Source organism: Enoplosus armatus, chromosome 2 (genome assembly GCF_043641665.1).
Source record: "Enoplosus armatus isolate fEnoArm2 chromosome 2, fEnoArm2.hap1, whole genome shotgun sequence".
Taxonomy (NCBI): Eukaryota; Metazoa; Chordata; class Actinopteri; order Centrarchiformes; family Enoplosidae; genus Enoplosus; species Enoplosus armatus.
The window spans coordinates 8,983,557-8,988,556 of NC_092181.1; the positions used below are offsets into that span (position 1 = coordinate 8,983,557).

Genomic DNA, 5,000 nt, shown 5'->3' on the forward strand with positions numbered 1-5,000 from the left:
TGTGACAGTGGCTCTCCATAGTGTGTATGTGACAGTAGCAGTGGCACTTTAAATTTGGGTGTTTCACTGCTGCAGCAGCGCCCTGGCTGTCTCTAAAAAGTGAAGTGGAAAAGCTTACAGCACCTGGTATTCCCAGGCGGTCTCCCATCCAAGTACTAACCAGGCCCGACCTTGCTTAGCTTCCGAGATCAGATGAGATCGGGCGTGTTCAGAGTGGTATGGCCGTAAGCCTGTAAGCTTGTGGGCACTTTGCATACACGCTCCTTATAGTGTGTATGTGGCAGTGGCATTGTCTCTATATAGTGTGTATGTGGCAGTGGCAGTGGCAGTGGCTCTACATAGTGTGTATGTGACAGTGGCAGTGGCTCTTTATAGTGTTTACGTCACAGAGTCAGTGGCTTTTCATAGTGCGCATGTGACCGCATCGGCAGCTCTTGGCAGCGTCTATGAGCACTGATACCCGTACTTCATCAACACACTGTGGCCTCCTCAACCCCACGCTGTTCAGCCTGCAGAAAGCTCCAGCAATCTTGCCCACCAGCCCAACTCGTGGGCCCACGCTTCAGCACCTCCCCGCGGACTACAGCTTGACAGGCGCGTCCGACGCAGCTTCGTGGCCCTGGTGCTCCGTATCTCTGGCACTCTGCTCAAGGCGTGGAGCGTTCAATGAGTTCAGCTAGGTGTTTCACTGCTGGAGCAGCACCCTGGCTGTCTCTAAAAAGGGCCCGACCCTGCTTAGCTTCCGAGATCTGATGAGATCGGGTGTGTTCAGAGTGGTATGGCCGTAAGCCTCTGGGCCCTTCGCATACACGCTCCTTATAGTGTGTATGTGGCAGTGGCAGTGGCAGTTTCTCTACATAGTGTGTATGTGACAGTGGCAGTGGCTCTTTAAAGCTAGGTGTTTCACTGCTGGAGCAGCACCCTGGCTGTCTCTAAAAAGGGAAGTGGAAAAGCTTACACCACCTGGTATTCCCAGGCATTCTCCCATCCATGTACTAACCATTCCCGTCCCTGGTTACCTTCCGAGATCAGACGAGATCGGGCGTCCTCAGAGTGGTATGGCCGTTAGTTTTGGCGCCTTCGCATACACGCTCCTTATAGTGTGTATGTGGCAGTGGCAGTGGCTCTACATAGTGTGTATGTGACAGTGGCTTTACATAGTGTGTATGTGACAGTGGCAGTGGCTCTTTATAGTGTGTACGTGACAGTGGCTCTACATAGTGTGTATGTGACAGTGGCAGTGGCAGTCGCTCTACATAGTGTGTATGTGACAGTGGCAGTGGCACTTTAAAGTTGGGTGTTTCACTGCTGGAGCAGCACCCTGGCTGTCTCAAAAAACGGCCCGACCCTGCTTAGCTTCCGAGATCTGATGAGATCCGGCGTGTTCAGAGTGGTATGGCCGTAAGCCTCTGGGCCCTTCGCATACACGCTCCTTATTGTGTGTATGTGGCAGTGGCAGTGGCAGTGGCTCTACATAGTGTGTATGTGACAGTGGCAGTGGCACTTTAAAGTTGGGTGTTTCACTTTTGGAGCAGCACCCTGGCTGTCTCTAAAAAGGGCCCGACCCTGCTTAGCTTCCGAGATCAGACGAGATCGGGCGTGTTCAGAGTGGTATGGCCGTAAGCCAGTCGGTCCTTCGCATACCCGCTCCTTCGCATACCCGCTCCTTATAGTGTGTATGTGGCAGTGGCTCTACATGGTGTGTAAGTGACAGTGGCAGTGGCTGTTTAAAGGTATGTGTTTCACTGCTGGAGCATCACCCTGGCTGTCTCTAAAAATTGAAGTGGAAAATTTTACAGCACCTGGTACTCCCAGGCGGTCTCCTATCCAAGTACTAACCAGGCCTGACCCTGCTTAGCTTCCGAAATCAGACGAGACCGGGCGTGTTCAGAGTGGTATGGCCGTAAGCCTGTGGGTGCTTTGCATACACGCTCCTTATAGTGTGTATGTGACAGTGGCATTGTCTCTACATAGTGTGTATGTGGCAGTGGCAGTGGCTCTACATAGTGTGTATGTGGCAGTGGCAGTGGCAGTGGCTCTACATAGTGTGTATGTGACAGTGGCAGTGGCACTTTAAAGTTGGGTGTTTCACTGCTGGAGCAGCACCCTGGCTGTCTCTAAAAAGGGCCCGACCCTGCTTAGCTTCCGAGATCAGACGAGATCGGGCGTGTTCAGAGTGGTATGGTCGTAAGCCTGTGGGCCCTTCGCATACCCGCTCCTTATAGTGTGTATGTGGCAGTGGCTCTACATAGTATGTCAGTGACAGTGGCAGTGGCACTTTAAAGCTGTGTGTTTCACTGCTGGAGCATCACCCTGGATGTCTCTAAAAAGGGAAGTGGAAGAGCTTACAGCACCTGAAATTCCCAGGCGGTCTCCCATCCAAGTACTAACCAGGCCCGACCCTGCTTAGCTTCCGAGATCAGACGAGATCGGGCATGTTCAGAGTGGTATGGCCGTAAGCCTGTGGGCTCTTTGCATACACGCTCCTTATAGTGTGTATGTGTCAGTGGCATTGTCTCTACATAGTGTGTATGTGGCAGTGGCAGTGTCTCGACATAGTGTGTATGTGACAGTGGCAGTGGCTCTACATCGTGTGTATGTGGCAGTGGCAGTGGCAGTGGCTCTACATAGTGTGTATGTGACAGTGGCAGTGGCACTTTAAAGTTGGGTGTTTCACTGCTGGAGCAGCGCCCTGGCAGTCTCTAAAAAGTGAAGTGGAAAAGCTTACAGCACCTGGTATTCCCAGGCGGTCTCCCATCCAAGTACTAACCAGGCCCGACCCTGCTTAGCTTCCGAGAACAGATGAGATCGGGCGTGTTCAGAGTGGTATGTCCGTAAGCCTCTGGCCCCTTCGCATACACGCTCCTTATAGTGTGTAAGTGGCAGTGGCTCTATATAGTGTGTATGTGACAGTGGCAGTGGCAGTGGCTCTACATAGTGTGTATGTGACAGTGGCAGTGGCACTTTAAAGTTGGGTGTTTCACTGCTGGAGCAGCACCCTGGCTGTCTCATATAAGGACCCGACCCTGCTTAGCTTCCGAGATCGGACGAGATCGGGCGTGTTCAGAGTGGTATGGCCGTAAGCCTGTGGGCCCTTTGCATCCACGCTCCTTATAGTGTGTATGTGGCAGTGGCTGTGGCTCTTTATAGTGTGTACGTCACAGAGTCAGCGGCTTTTCATAGTGTGCATGTGACCGCATCGGCAGCTCTTGGCAGTGTCTATGAGCACTGATACCCGTACTTCATCAACACACTGTGCCCTCCTCAACCCCACGCAGTTCAGCCTGCAGAAAGCTCCAGCAACCTTGCCCACCAGCCCAACTCGTGGGCCTACGCTTCAGCACCTCCCCGCGGACTACAGCTTGACAGGCGCGTCCGACGCAGCTTCGTGGCCCTGGTGCTCCGTATCTCTGGCACTCTGCTCAAGGCGTGGAGCGTTCAATGAGTTCAGCTGGGTGTTTCACTGCTGGAGCAGCACCCTGGCTGTCTCTAAAAAGGGAAGTGGAAAAGCTTACAGCACCTGGTATTCCCAGTTGGTCTCCCATCCAAGTACTAACCAGGCCCGACCCTGCTTAGCTACCGAGATCAGACGAGATCGGGCGTGTTCAGAGTGGTATGGCCGTAAGCCTCTGGGCCCTTCGCATACACGCTCCTTATAGTGTGTTAGTGGCAGTGGCAGTGGCAGTGGCTCTACATAGTGTGTATGTGACAGTGGCAGTGGCTCTTTAAAGCTGGGTCTTTCACTGCTGGAGCAGGACGCTGGCTTTCTCTAAAAAGGGAAGTGGAAAAGGTTACAGCACGTGGTATTCCCAGGAGGTCTCCCATCCAAGTAATAACCAGGCCCAACCCTGCTTAACTACCGTGATCAGACGAGATCGGGCGTGTTCAGAGTGGTATGGCCGTAAGCCTCAGGGCCCTTCCCATACACGCTCCTTATAGTGTGTATGTGGCAGTGGCAGTGGCTCTACATAGTGTGTATGTGACAGTGGCTCTACATAGTGTGTATGTGACAGTGGCAGTGGCACTTTAAAGTTGGGTGTTTCACTGCTGGAGCATCACCCTGGCTGTCTCTAAAATGGGAAGTGGAAAAGCTTACAGCACCTGAAATTCCCAGGCGGTCTCCCATCCAAGTACTAACCAGGCCCGACCCTGCTTAGCTTCCGAGATCAGACGAGATCGGGCATGTTCAGAGTGGTATGGCCGTAAGCCTGTGGGCTCTTTGCATACACGCTCCTTATAGTGTGTATGTGTCAGTGGCATTGTCTCTACATAGTGTGTATGTGGCAGTGGCAGTGTCTCGACATAGTGTGTATGTGACAGTGGCAGTGGCTCTACATCGTGTGTATGTGGCAGTGGCAGTGGCAGTGGCTCTACATAGTGTGTATGTGACAGTGGCAGTGGCACTTTAAAGTTGGGTGTTTCACTGCTGGAGCAGCGCCCTGGCAGTCTCTAAAAAGTGAAGTGGAAAAGCTTACAGCACCTGGTATTCCCAGGCGGTCTCCCATCCAAGTACTAACCAGGTCCGACCCTGCTTAGCTTCCGAGAACAGATGAGATCGGGCGTGTTCAGAGTGGTATGTCCGTAAGCCTCTGGCCCCTTCGCATACACGCTCCTTATAGTGTGTAAGTGGCAGTGGCTCTATATAGTGTGTATGTGACAGTGGCAGTGGCAGTGGCTCTACATAATGTGTATGTGACAGTGGCAGTGGCACTTTAAAGTTGGGTGTTTCACTGCTGGAGCAGCACCCTGGCTGTCTCATATAAGGACCCGACCCTGCTTAGCTTCCGAGATCGGACGAGATCGGGCGTGTTCAGAGTGGTATGGCCGTAAGCCTGTGGGCCCTTTGCATCCACGCTCCTTATAGTGTGTATGTGGCAGTGGCATTGGCACTTTAAAGTTGGGTGTTTCACTGCTGGAGCAGCACCCTGGCTGTCTCTAAAAAGGGAAGTGGAAAAGCTTACAGCACCTGGTATTCCCAGGAGGTCTCCCATCCAAGTACC

The 5,000-nt window shown here is 52.8% G+C and overlaps 7 non-coding genes and 2 pseudogenes across 7 annotated transcripts in view; all 9 read right to left on the reverse strand.

Moving 5' to 3' along the window:
• Positions 1-111: 111 nt before the first annotated feature.
• Positions 112-230, reverse strand: LOC139307750 (5S ribosomal RNA). The gene has a single exon (XR_011599690.1). It is a non-coding gene; the product is annotated as a 5S ribosomal RNA (ribosomal RNA).
• Positions 231-1,790: 1,560 nt separating this feature from the next.
• LOC139307676 (5S ribosomal RNA) lies at positions 1,791-1,909 on the reverse strand (annotated as a pseudogene).
• A 433-nt stretch (positions 1,910-2,342) lies between these two features.
• On the reverse strand, positions 2,343-2,461 carry LOC139281895 (5S ribosomal RNA). The gene has a single exon (XR_011597020.1). It is a non-coding gene; the product is annotated as a 5S ribosomal RNA (ribosomal RNA).
• A 260-nt stretch (positions 2,462-2,721) lies between these two features.
• Positions 2,722-2,840, reverse strand: LOC139282101 (5S ribosomal RNA). Its single transcript, XR_011597217.1, has one exon. It is a non-coding gene; the product is annotated as a 5S ribosomal RNA (ribosomal RNA).
• Positions 2,841-3,508: 668 nt separating this feature from the next.
• LOC139281840 (5S ribosomal RNA) lies at positions 3,509-3,627 on the reverse strand. Its single transcript, XR_011596968.1, has one exon. It is a non-coding gene; the product is annotated as a 5S ribosomal RNA (ribosomal RNA).
• A 161-nt stretch (positions 3,628-3,788) lies between these two features.
• On the reverse strand, positions 3,789-3,907 carry LOC139307451 (5S ribosomal RNA; annotated as a pseudogene).
• Positions 3,908-4,089: 182 nt separating this feature from the next.
• LOC139281897 (5S ribosomal RNA) lies at positions 4,090-4,208 on the reverse strand. Its single transcript, XR_011597022.1, has one exon. It is a non-coding gene; the product is annotated as a 5S ribosomal RNA (ribosomal RNA).
• A 260-nt stretch (positions 4,209-4,468) lies between these two features.
• LOC139303895 (5S ribosomal RNA) lies at positions 4,469-4,587 on the reverse strand. Its single transcript, XR_011599014.1, has one exon. It is a non-coding gene; the product is annotated as a 5S ribosomal RNA (ribosomal RNA).
• Positions 4,588-4,954: 367 nt separating this feature from the next.
• The window catches only part of LOC139303807 (5S ribosomal RNA), a 119-nt gene continuing 73 nt past the window's right edge, over positions 4,955-5,000 (reverse strand). Inside the window, exon 1 of the ribosomal RNA XR_011598983.1 lies at positions 4,955-5,000. This exon is cut by the window's right edge and continues 73 nt beyond it. This is a non-coding gene — a ribosomal RNA (5S ribosomal RNA).